The sequence below is a fragment of the Schistocerca americana genome, chromosome 2, assembly GCF_021461395.2.
Source record: "Schistocerca americana isolate TAMUIC-IGC-003095 chromosome 2, iqSchAmer2.1, whole genome shotgun sequence".
NCBI lineage: Eukaryota > Metazoa > Arthropoda > Insecta > Orthoptera > Acrididae > Schistocerca > Schistocerca americana.
The window spans coordinates 1,109,055,239-1,109,068,609 of record NC_060120.1 but is presented as its reverse complement, the minus strand read 5'-3'; the positions used below and the strand labels follow the sequence as shown (position 1 = coordinate 1,109,068,609).

Here is a 13,371-nt window from a genome sequence, read left to right as displayed (position 1 = left end):
CCGCTAAGCGTAAATGTTTAGGAACGACCTCGCGAAAGGCGTTCAGTGAGAAGAAGTTTGCTGCCACTCTAATCTTCGACTGGATCTAACTTGTGCCACCGAGCCTGAACTGCATTGTCCATACAAGGAAACAAGCATGCACCAGATACTCATCTTTGTCCTTGGTGGTCCCGTAGAAGTCTAAACTGTATAATTAGTATCCCCACCGGAGTGGCCGTGCGGTTCTGGGCGCTACAGTCTGGAGCCGAGCGACCGCAATGGTCGCAGGTTCGAATGCTGCCTCGGGCATGGATGTGTGTGATGTCCTTAGGTTAGTTAGGTTTAATTAGTTCTAAGTTCTAGGCGACTGATGACCTTAGAAGTTAAGTCGCATCGTGCTCAGAGCCAGCCAGTATCCCCACTCTCACTGTCTTCAGTTTTCAGGAACTTCTGTAATGCATTTGACTGCCATAAACATAAGGGGCAATCAAAAAGTTTCCAGTCAATGGCCGTAGTCTCCAGAACTACTGCACTGTAGTTCCTTCTCTAGATTGTCGCACAGATGACAAAATGGTAGGTATCGAAATAGACGACAGAGGGATAGAGAAACAATTAAAATTGATCACAATAGGAAAGGCCACTGGACCTGATGGGATACCAGTTCGATTTTACAGAGTACGCGAAGGAGTTCGCCCCCCTTCTTGCAGTAATGTACCGTAGGTCTCTAGAACGTAGCGTTCCAAAGGATTGGAAAAGGGCACAGGTCATCCCCGTTTTCAAGAAGGGAGGTCGAACAGATATGCAGAACTATAGACCTATATCTCTAACGTAGATGAGTTTTAGAATTTTGGAAAACGTATTATGTTCGAGTATAATGACTTTTCTGGAGACTAGGAATCTACTCTGTAGGAATCAGCATGGGTTTCGAAAAAGACGATCGTGTGAAACCCAGCTCGCGCTTTTCGTCCACGTGAGGGCCATAGAAACGGGTTCCCTGGTAGATGCCGTGTTTCTTGACTTCCGCGAGGCGTTCGATACAGTTCTGCACAGTCGTTTAATGAACAAAGTAAGAACATATGGACTATCAGACCAATTGTGTGATTGGATTGAAGAGTTCATAGATAACAGAACGCAGCATGTCATTCTCAGTAGAGAGAAGTCTTCCGAAGTAAGAGTGATTTCAGGTCTGCCGCAGGGGAGCGTCATAGGACCGTTGCTATTCACAATATACATAAATGACCTTGTGGATGACAACGGAAGTTCACTGAGGCTTTTTGCAGATGATGCAGTGATGTATCGAGAGGTTGTAACAATGGAAAACTGTACTGAAATGTAGGAGGAATTGCAGCGAGTTGACGCATGGTGCAGGGAATGGCAATTGAATCTCAATGTAGACAAGTGTAATGTGCTGCGAATACATAGAAAGATACATCCCTTATCATTAGCTACAAAATAGCAGGTCAGCAACTGGAAGCAGTTAATTTCATAAATTATCTGGGAGTACGCATTAGCAGTGATTTAAAATGGAATGATCATATAAAGTTGATCGTCGGTAAAGCAGATGCCAGACTGAGGTTCATTGGAAGAATCCTAAGGAAATGCAATCCGAAAACAAAGGAAGTATGATACAGTACACTTGTTCGCCCACTGCTTGTATACTGCTCAGCAGTGTGGGATCCATACCAGATAGGGTTGATAGAGAAGATCCAACGGAGAGCAGCGCGCTTCGTGACAGGATCATTTAGTAATCGCGAAAGCGTTACGGAGATGATAGATAAACTCCAGTGGAAGACTCTGCAGTAGAGACGCTCAGTAGCTCGGTACGGGCTTTTGTTAAAGTTTCGATAACGTACCTTCTCCGAAGAGTCAAGCAGTATATTGCTCCCTCCTACGTATATCTCGCGAAGAGTCCATGAGGATAAAATCAGAGAGATTAGAGCCCACACAGGAGCATACCGACAATCCTTCTTTCCACGAACAATACGAGACTGGAATAGAAGGGAGACCCGATAGAGGTACTCAAGGTACCCTCCGCCACACACCGTCAGGTGGCGTGCGGAGTATGGATGTAAATGTAAATGTAAACCAGTACGCTAAGTAAGCAAAATCGCAGTGAGCACTGAGGCAATCATCCCACCGAAGCACCAGGTTGAAGATACCCGATTTGTAGAACACTGTTCTGATGTGTAGAGAACTCCGTAACTGCCTGCCACGCATTCAAGTCGGATAGTATCGATGACCCTTCTCGGTATTTGCCACCGAAGAGGTAATAATCGCATGGAGAGAGACCAGGACCATAGGGAGGGTGCGGGAGTGTCTCCCGCTTGAGGTGGCGTAACTTCCACTTCAACACATTTGCGACACGGGGACGGGTGCTATCATGAATCAGTAGCACCTCCCGGGGCGCCATTTCACAACGGTGGTTTCCAAAAGACATGCAGCCCCGTACAAAATCTTCATTCTGCGATGGGTGTCTACTAGTGTTTCTACTTCGGCGATCAAGATCACAATAGCAAGACTTTGGTCCTGTTTGGACGCACTTGGTAATAACGTCGCCGTAGTTCACGTTTCCGCAATTACCGTACGTATATCGGAAAGACTGGAATGCCACGCTAATCCGTTGCCCCCATGTCGGTGGTCATATACCGGCACCTGAGTCGCGCTATGTCGCATATACCGCCGACACACCCTCACACGAAAACTTTTTGACCGTCCTTATCAAAAAGGCCAGTTGGTTTCAATTATCTTCATTATTTATTCAAGTTTTTTGTCCCACATATTTCTCAAGATCATCAACGTTGCAATATAAGCACCAACACTGCGCAACACCATTACATCAGGAGAGCTGACGCAAAACGTTTGGCTCTGAACGCACCTAACCAGCGACACCTCCGCTGATTTTTAGTGCCAAACATACTGCACTTGGTCCAAAGTCAGTAACCATCAAATTCCAAAACGGATTTTCAAAGAGTAGCAGAGTGTGCGCTGATTTGGAACTTCCTGCCAGATTAAAACAGTGGTCGACCGGGACTCGAACATGAGACCTTTGGCTTTCGCGGTTAAGTGCTCTACCGACTCAGCTACCCAAGCACGACTCAGGACACAGCTTTACTATCACCCCCCACCCCCCCAAGACAAAAGTGTCACGTTCGAATCCTGGGCTGGCACACAGTTTTAATTAACCATTATAATTTAGCGTTACTATTTTTTTTAACAAAGCAAGGAACTTGATCCTGGTTGTTATGTTGATATTCGCCAAAATAAAATTAATGCTTAATGTTGCGTTTTCTCTGAACACTACTTTTCACGTTTTATATATTATTGGACTGATTCAAAAATCTAAAGGTTTAGCTAGCATCAGAATTACGAGTGATTTAGAATTTCGTTTTGGGATTCGATTTAAGTGTTTAACACCTGAATTAAATCGCAACACATCGGTTTTGACGTAACTAAAATGCATTGTGTCCGCCTACTAAACCTGCCAATGGGGTATAAAATATCTAAATCTAATGACATTTTAAATATATGTAAGCCTTTCGGCATATTTCGTATCAGTTTGTATCCTTCAATAGTTTAGTCTATCTTTCGGCTGTTTTAGCGAGAAGTGGTTATTAAAATTAACCAGGTGTTATTCACAGCTAAAGTGCTTCTCAAGATACCTTTATAGATCTATATGTCGCAAACATGGTTGTGATTATTGACCGTCAGGCCGATCGATTCTAGGCGCTTCAGTTTCGAACCGCGCGACCGCTGCGGTTGCAGGTTCGAATCCTGCCTAGGGCATGGATGTGTGTGATGTCCTTAGGTTAGTTAGGTTTAAGTAGTTCTAAGTTCTAGGGGACTGGTGACCTCAGATGTTAAGTCCCATAGTGCTCAGAGCCATTTGAACCATTTATTGAACGTCAGAGACCGTTTTCCTCTTTATTACTTCACAAGAATTGAAATGCATATTATAAAATCATGTAAGCGTCATTGTGAAATACAGTATCCTGATGTTTCTTTCTTCGTCTACGGGCTTTACTTACCGATATTTCAGAAGGACATCGTCTATTACGTACGGAATACATGGCAAACAATGTTGTACTATTTGTAACACAAACTAATACAGTATTGTTTCGATATATTGTTTAAAAAGCTAAGTCATGACTGTTGGGTAATGCTTCTATTGTGTGTAACGCATCCGCAGTAACCCACAATACAAAATCTATGAATACACGTGTTGAGTTAATGGATTGCTATGATAACTTACACCTCGGCTGATATCACCGACTGATTTGGCTTTTGGTGAGATGTTAAATATCCAACGTACGCAAGTTCATTTTAGTTATAAAAGGTTTTAAAAAGAACTGTCGAATATTTTGGAAAGTATCGGTTTTCGTCAAATCAAGGAGAAAACATCAACGCTGTATAGGTCATATAAAACATACTTTTAGCTATCTGAACAATTGCACTTAGGAGGGACTGAAAGGCGTTTGGTTGCAGACATTAACACATCCGCAGCATTTGTGCCCCATCAATAGAATCAACAGAGTGTCTTTCTGTGTCGCAGTACACTGTGAGCACAGTATTTTGAGCATTAGGTAGTCTGCAGTCAGTTGAGTGCCTTGAGTTCTTTGCCAGTGTAGCTTAAGTCGTCTTAGTGTACTTTTTAAAGTAAACTACTCGCCCCTTTGTGTATACATCGTGACGTGTTACTTACTTCCACAAAGAACTTCACTCAGGTCTTCAATGTTGCTGTTCTTTTTGCACTTACGAAAGGTTTACGATATTTTGTTTTCTCATGTCCACTACAATCTTCTGGTATTGTTTGTAACCTGCAAGCTTTAGCTCTCTGTGCAGAAAGAGCACGATCTGATTAAGCTGTTTGGCCGACTTTTCCTGCGTCCTTCTGACATACGTTTCCCATCTCCACAAAAGGTTAATAGTAGAAACGTACTAGCGTACGCTTAATTAAGTGTATGATATTCCTGATAACAGTGTGTGACGATTAAAAGCAGAGATCGGCGTACTTCATGAACTGTTGATGTACTTCATAGAGTCCTTGACACCCTGCGCGGAAGAGCAGAGGGACGTTTTGCTATGGACGGACGTCATAAATGTACTTCACATTAAGCCCCTCCCCTGAAAAAATGTGCGTTTCTGAACCGATATTTCATGCAATTATTTGTCTCATTTAGTTGACTACTATAACCTCCAAAAAAGACGAATAAAAATTACAGGTACAGCCTAAAAGATGAGATTCCCGAAAGGTGATGAGTGAGAACCTCAGTATTAGAACCGAAAGGGGCTGTGAGACTGCAGTGCGGCAGTTCCTAGACAGTATCTCACAGCATGCCACTACAGTCACACCCTAGATCAGTTGTTCCCATCTTGGAAATAATTACCCTCTAAGGGGTAAAATTAAACGTTCTGAGGGATGAAAGCAAAATGATTCGATTTTGGTTCAGTCACGAAACTAAATTATTTTCAAAACATCATTACTATTATAATTTTGTAAGACTCTAATATTGGTTATATAAGTTATCAATAATTACTTTCCCTCAATCAGTAGTATTAAGGCGGTGGAGGTTACAGGTTCCTCACATAGTCCACCCACTACATACATTATGTTGTGCTTTGTCCGGCACGTCGCTGATGATAAACTTTCTCCAAGTTGTAGATAGTTCCCATAGTAGTCCAGGAATTGCTTCATTACTTGCTTCGAAACGGTTAATGAACTAATTGACGGCGCGACACAGAAGCAACTACATAAGGGCAACTACGTTGCTGTACACAGTTTTATTATTACTATTATTATAAGACTGGTTAGACACGCAGCATTAACAGTCTGAAGTCGCCCAATTTCTGTAATTTCAGAAGTAAGGAGTGGAGCAATGAAGTGATTTATGAAGAGTAAGTGTAGTGCACACGTCCGGAATTGTTTGTTTCTAAACGGGGTTGCAGTGTGCAGGTCAAGCAAGTGCCGGAATCGACTAATGCAGGGGATTCGTGTTTTGTACCCTCACTGTGTGTACAGTCAGCTCTCTTCTCTGAGTAGGAATTGTGGGTGGCAGGTGCAATGCACCACGAATTCTGTCGTCATTTGTCCTAATACACACACACACACACACACACACACACACACACAAAATTTCATTCATCTTTCGTCTTTCATCGTTTTAAAAGTAAAAATGTTCCAAGAAAAATCTTTTATCTTTTATTCTACAGTTTAATTCGGTGCTAAGGTTGGTTGATAGTATGGGGGAGGGCAACAGATGGCAGGGGTGAGGAATGGGGGGGGGGGGGCGGGTCGGACGGGTGTACTATCCAATGTCTGATTGCACTCAGGTGTAATGGTCTAAGAATGGTTGGGAACCACTGTTCTAGATTGTCTCGTCGTTTGAATATTTCATCCCGTACCCAAACGATACCGCATACTGCTACGGTGTGATGAAAGTTTTGTGGTATCAGGGACTGATTTCATATGCATCCCCAAAAACAGAAGTGGATAGCCATAAGTAAATCTATCGTGGGGCTACTTGCCCTTTCCATCTACCGATGAGCATGTCGTTGAAATGTCGGTCAACGATATTACGAATTTAAACTGACTCTTTATAGTGTATGTCACATGAATTGTGCTGTTGCCAACAGCACGTCCTGTAGGGTGATGATCAAGGAGTACCTGAAGTGAATATGATGCTTCACCTTATATAGGTCTAAATATGGAATTTTCGTCAGAGACGCTACACCGAGTCCACGGAGGCAGGCTGTTTGAATTTCGGTTGCACTACATTCAGCCACAGGAAGCCGTGGACTCCGACAGAAAATCTTTGGAAAATTCTCCTCTGGGAAATCCATTCCGTGACTGGTGCTGGAGCGTGCGCGTGTGACAGTGCTGGCTGTGATCTATTCGAAACATTGGAAAGTTGATGTTGGTGCTTTTAGAGGAGTGTATACATAGTGCTGGTAATGGGTTTCACAGATACACCTCGAATTTAAGAACAACATCACTTGTTGTGCACTGTCACATCCTTACATATACGAGGGTCGTTCCATAAGGAATGCACCACATTAAAAAAAAAGCCATTAATATACATACACAAAGTGCCTTGTTGGTGCTTCACATTTGGTGCTTGTTCTATGCGCCGGTGAAGCTTCGAACCGTTCTGGCAGATGGCAGAGCCGTAGTACAACGTCAAAATGGCGTCTACATACGACTCACGTTACAAGCAGCGGGTTGTTATTGAATTCTCGTGTGCAGAGAAAGAAACCGTGGTGAACATCCATAAACGTTTGTGTGCAGTGTATGTCGATGCTGCAGTAGATTGGAGTACAGCTGAACTGTGGTTGATGCAGAAACAGAGCTCCATGATCAGCCACGCTCGGGACGTCCTATCACAGCCACTGCTCCAGACATGCGGATGTCATTATTCGTGCCAACCTGCGACTCACAACTCGACAGTTGGCTCTACGACAGTTGGCTCTACGGTTGTCGGTCAGCGAACCACAAGATTCAAGGACAGGCAAATTTATCTGAATTGTTGGAGTGTTTTGAGACCGACGGAGAGACCGCTTAAAGATTATCTACGGGGAACGCACTTCGAAGATGACGAGAGTGTCAGTGTGTCAGTCTTGCAGGACCAGAGCTTTTACCAGCAGGCAGTAAGTGCTCTTCCACAACGCTGGCGTACGGCCGTAGAACGTGATGAAGACTACGTAGAAAAATAGAACATCGACAAGTCATGTTGATGTACGTATATTGTCACCAAATTCTGGCTCTTACCGATAAATATGTCCTGGAAAAAATATTTTGGGCACTTCTTGTTGAACGACCCTCTTATATTACAGGGGAGGCATCGAAACTTTACGACATCCGAACCATAATTTCTGTGGTTGCCATTACAGCTTCATTACACCTTCTGTGTACTTCTTTTTATAACAAAAAGTAATGAGCGGAAAGTAATTGGTTCTTTATTAACACTTTCATTGTTTCAACGTTGCTTGGACCGGAAATTAAAAGTTCCAATGTTAACATTTTCATTACTTCAAAATGGAATGAAACAAGCTTACTGCTACTGGTCACTGCTTATTTATCTCCACGATACGTTTAAATGATTTGAACCGCCATCGTCAGGTGGATTTAGATTTATCAGTACGACATATATGTATGTTGTGTTGCGATTTTTGGAGGAAGTCGTGACACTGTCTGTTGCAGGAAGAAAACACTATTTCGGAACATAGTTTTGGTTTTTTTGGCAAAAACTAAACGTATATCTAAAGGTAAAGGTAAAATAAGTAAAACAGAATATCTCTAGCGTTATTTTGACCGTTAGATATACGCTTAGTTTTACGTCAAAAAGCTCCAAAACCATGTTCTGAAACAGTGTTCTATTTCTCCACTAGACAGTGCCACAAGTTCCTCTAAAAATCAGAACACAACACACACACATGTCAAGCTAACAAATGTAAATCCAAGTCCTGATGGAGGTTTAAACCTTTGAAACCTGTCATGGAGACAAATAAGCAGTGATTGGTAAGAGTAAACTTTTTGTTCCATTCGATATCAATAACAGTTGCAGTAAAGCCTAACCTAAAATGTTCTTATTTAAAACTTCAAGATAGCTTGAACCGGAGATTTAAAGTTCCTTTATTACCAGTTTAATTGTTTTATCTTTGCTTTGAGCAGCCATTACCGTTTCATGATGAAAGAAAACGTCAAACTTTACCAAAAACAGACTTATGAGGGGTTCAGTCTTGTCCATAATAACTACCCATATCGATGTATACAGCTACAGTTGCTGACTGTGGATAAAATACTCGCTTGAAGTAGGACTAATTTGAGTGATAAGGAAACCATTTATTACCTAATGACTATGAAATCCTAGTCTATTCTAAATAGAGTTCAGTATGAAACTTGGGATGTTTACAAAACCCAAGTTTTCAATTTCTTACGTGCAGCGGATTCTTCGCTGCATTTGTACCCTGAAAACGATGTGCGCACCCGTTGAAATATCAGCGATTGTCGAAGACGCCACACGGCTGCATTTCTGGAGGTTATCAGAATTCACTTCATTATTATCTTGAGTGCCAGAGCCAAATGTCTCTGTTAATTAATACGTAAAAAACTAATCACAAACCAACAATAATGACGCGTTTAAAAAGAGTTGAGATTTTAAAATTAGAAGTATTTTGTGTAATCGATGCTGAACGGCTTTTACGAATGTTATAAATTTGCGTTATAAAGAACACAGCTGTACAATTATAAGACATTCGATTTCGCTCCAACACTGGACTATCTTCGGGTCTCAGAAGCAACTCAGTTATGTATTCTCAGTGTTAGAGTTGCAGTACCAATTGTAACTTACAGACTGATCCATTACTATTATTAACTTTTTATGCGTAACCTTTACGACCTGCCAACATCAGACGTGGTTGTGGTACACAGTCTATAAGCTGCAACAGGTCTTGCAGCAGTGGCCGAGTTGCCTTTGAGACCAGAAGATGGTCTGATCATGACCTAAATCAATTGTCTTAGTTAACAAAACTGTGCTACAACGGTGTATTTTATAACGGATTTTACAAATTAATTTTCGCCCGGTCAGAAATATGTTTTGTTCGAGGGTTCAACAAAGCTGGAATGCGAGATTAAGTTGAGGTAGGAAATAGAGTTCTTTCCACTTGATCCTGTTTCATTTTTAAGAAGCTTTTCCTCACGTGCGTTTTATGCGTTTTTATTTTCTTCTCCGTCCGAAGGTTGGAAAGGGGTTCGTGACCCTGGTAAGGGAAACCAAGTTAGGGACATTTTGGAAGGGATTACCAGCTTCGGCGTTTGCCTTGCAACGCAGGGGTACTGTCTGATATGCTAGTGTGTATTTGTGTATGTAAAGATTTTAGTTAATGATTCGTTACCCGACTTCGTGGAAGTTCTAGCGCTTCATTGCCGGCCGGAGTGGCCGTACGGTTCTAGGCGCTACAGTTTGGAGCTGAGCAACCACTACGGTTGCAGGTTCGAATCCTGCGTCGGGCATGGATGTGTGTGATGTCCTTAGGTTAGTTAGGTTTAATTAGTTCTAAGTTCTAGGCGACTGATGACCTCAGAAGTTAAGTCGCATAGTGCTCAGAGCCATTTGAACCATTTAGTGGCTCATTACGTAGGCGCACAAGCGAGATTCCAGAAGAGACGATGGAAATCTAGGCTATTCGATTCGCGGCAAGTAATGAAAAGTGAGCGTTTATGGTACTTATCCACTTAAAACGCTGGAAACAGAAGTAATCATATACAAGACGATTGCTTGGTGGTTTTACAAACCTTCATGGACGAGATGGGAGTAGGAAACGTTTGTCCGAAAATGAATGAGTCTAAAGCCTTAAATGGAAGCTTACCGCTGGTCTGCAGATAAAGTTTGAAAAGAAGTATACAATATTTTGACATTGTTCTTTGCACAATTTACGCAATGTGATACATTCACTTCAGACTCGATGAAAATGTCGTACCCTCGCTGTCGTGCATAGATGGCATTGCTGCACGGAGTTCTGTCATATTGAAAGATACTGGAAGATTAAAACTGTCTGTCACACCGGGATTAAGACTAGGAATCTGTAGATTCACTAGGATTTCTCTTACCTTTTGAGCTATCCAAGCACGTCTCACGGAGCGCCCTGAGGATTCTCTTCTATCAGTACCTTTCCATCCCCTTTCCTAAGTTCTCCGAATACCTTATCATGCTAGGATTGTTGAAAGGAAAGATATTGTGGAGAGTTGGCTTAGGCACAGTCTAGGTGTTTGAGCTCCTTAAATTGCAGCAGTGTGGGCAGCTTTAAAGCACGCTGGTAGATTAACACTATGTTTTCTCCGAGTCTCTACCTGGGAACCGTTTCTTTATCCAGGGTGCGTTATAAAGCACAGCGCTGCAGATGCAGAGGCTCACAATACTCTTTCGAAATAGCCGGTGTTCTTCAGTAACGTCATAGAGTGAGGACATCGTTACTGCATACAGATCGATAAGAGTATAGATAAAAATTCTGAGAGATGCGACCTCAACAATCAGTCTTACGATTGTTTGTTTCTGAGCGCCCAGCAGTCGTTCATTTGGAGGCTAATGATGTAGTTGGTCGCGACCGCCCCGTCTCAGAAAGCTAAGTATTGCATTAAATTTTACGATCCTTTGCAAGAAGAATACTGAACAGTAATTCACACATAGGAAATGTCGTCTAGATTGAAGCATTCATGAGAATTTTTTTCGAATATCGTGGAATAATTCTGTTGTTATTACTGAGAGATACCTTTCGACAAAGTATGTAATCAACAAAAAGTGGCAAACTGTTGTGCTAAATGAAATTCACCCAACTGATCGTTGAGTAATCTAGTGATACAACAATCCATCGTCGACAAGGAGAAGAATCGTTATCAATTAAGTGAGGCAACTCGAGCAGCCTTACAGCGAGCAGTGATAATCCTTTCCTGGAGAATCCGCACAATCTCGAGATATTCTCATTTACAAGACTTTTCACATGATCTCAAAAGGAGAAACGAAACGCAGTCAGGTAATGTGAAGTAATTGAGCATAAAACATGACATCTTCTTCTTGTGGACCTTTCGGCGAAACCCGTCTAAAGCAGGTGTTCACCAGTGAGGTATCAGTGTGGGCTAGGGATCCATGATGTTCAAAAATTCATTGTTCGTCCAATTTTGTGGAGATTGGGTCTCATGGAATCACAATGGACACTGGTGCATTGAAGAAGAAGATATGGGCCTACTGACTGACTACGCTTGCCCACAAATTTGCTCCAAACATGTGTTGAATACCTCGGGGTTGGGCGTGTTGAATACCTCGGCGTTGGGCTTAGAGACAAACACAGCCCAATAGCGAATTTAAAAAGTCTGCTAAGGTCGTACATGCGTGGTAGAACTATTGAACTATATGAAATAAAATCCTCATAAGTTTTGAACGGTATGCGTTATGACGTTCAAACTGCACAGTTGGCCGTGGGACATGATGGGAATTAGTATCCCTTTGCGCACGGTTTGGTTTAGGGACGAAGCCCACTTTCATTTGGATGTGTTCGTCAGTAAGCACAGTTAGCGCATTTAGGAGACTGAGAATCCGCATTTCGCGCTCGAGAAGTCATTTCACCCTCACCGGGTGACTGTGTGGTGTGCAGTGTCCAGTCACAGAATAATCAGTGTGATATTCCTTGATGGCACGGTGGCTACCAATCGGTACGTGAAGGTTTTGGAAGATGATTTCATGCTCATTGTCCAGAGTGACCCTCATTTCGACAAGACATGGTTCATGCAAGACGGAGCTCGACCTCGTCCAATCAGGAGAGTGTTTGATGTCCTGGAGGAGTTGTTTGGGGGCCGCATTCTGGCTCTGGGGTACGACTGGCCGCCATGTTCTCCTGATCTGAACACATGCGATTTCTTTTTGTGTGGCTATATTAAAGACCTGGTGTACAGCAATAATACCTAAACCACTGCTGACCTGAAAACAGCCACCCGACAGCATCGATGATACGACACGTCATCGGGTCACGCAGAATTTCGCTATTCTTCTGCTCCATATCATCGCATCGAACATGTTATAATCTAAATCCGAATATATGTCGTGACGCCACAGTTTGTAACTAATTAAGGTTTATTTTTGGTATGGTTCAATAACTGTCACCCTGTACATTGCCTTATGTAAACGGACGTGACGGTCTGTGTCAGTAACGGCCTGGCTATTAAAGAACTTGTGCCGTGAAACTGATGCTTTGCTGCAAACACCCAGACTCCAGCAACGTTTATAGACAAATTGTGGGCGTCTCACAAAGTTTACTCGTTATCATCAAACACTGTGTACGTCGCTGACGTGCATTGCACCGCGAATGTAAAGTTATCTCAGCAAGCTTAATTACAGTGTGGAAAATTTATTCAGTTCTCTCGCGTAACCATTTCGCGGCCTGGCTGACTGTTGAACTCACAGTTTCCTCTCATAATGCAGAACATCCTAACCTACAGGTAATTTGCACTCTCTTACTCGTTTAATGCAGCGACCACTCTAGCACGTCTTCATTAATTCAATACGTCCATAAAATCCGCACCTCCGCTTCTGTCTCGCTACTGAGCGACTTCCAGTTGCACTACCAGTACTCAAACAATCAGTCTCCGCCAACTTTCGTAACCGTGCCTTTCGGACAGCCAAGGGCACTGCCATATGTCTACGTTACCACATAGTTAACATCTTCTAAGAGATATGTCTAGTTAACATCTTCGATGTGTCTAGTTAACATCTTCGATGTGTCTAGTTAACATCTTCGAAGAGATATGTCTAAAACTCAACAATTTTACCCCGTCAATACTGTAAAACTGGAGATCCATACCCCATGTTTCTACGCCGAGAAGAAGAGAATAATCGGAGGACTCTAAAG

General features: G+C 42.5%; 1 protein-coding gene across 1 annotated transcript in view; it reads left to right on the top strand.

The window, feature by feature from the left end:
• The window catches only part of LOC124595302 (PDF receptor-like), a gene marked incomplete at its 3' end in the record, with an annotated part of 401,917 nt that overhangs the window by 173,677 nt on the left and 214,869 nt on the right, over positions 1-13,371 (top strand). The gene's annotated exons all lie outside the window — the stretch shown is intronic.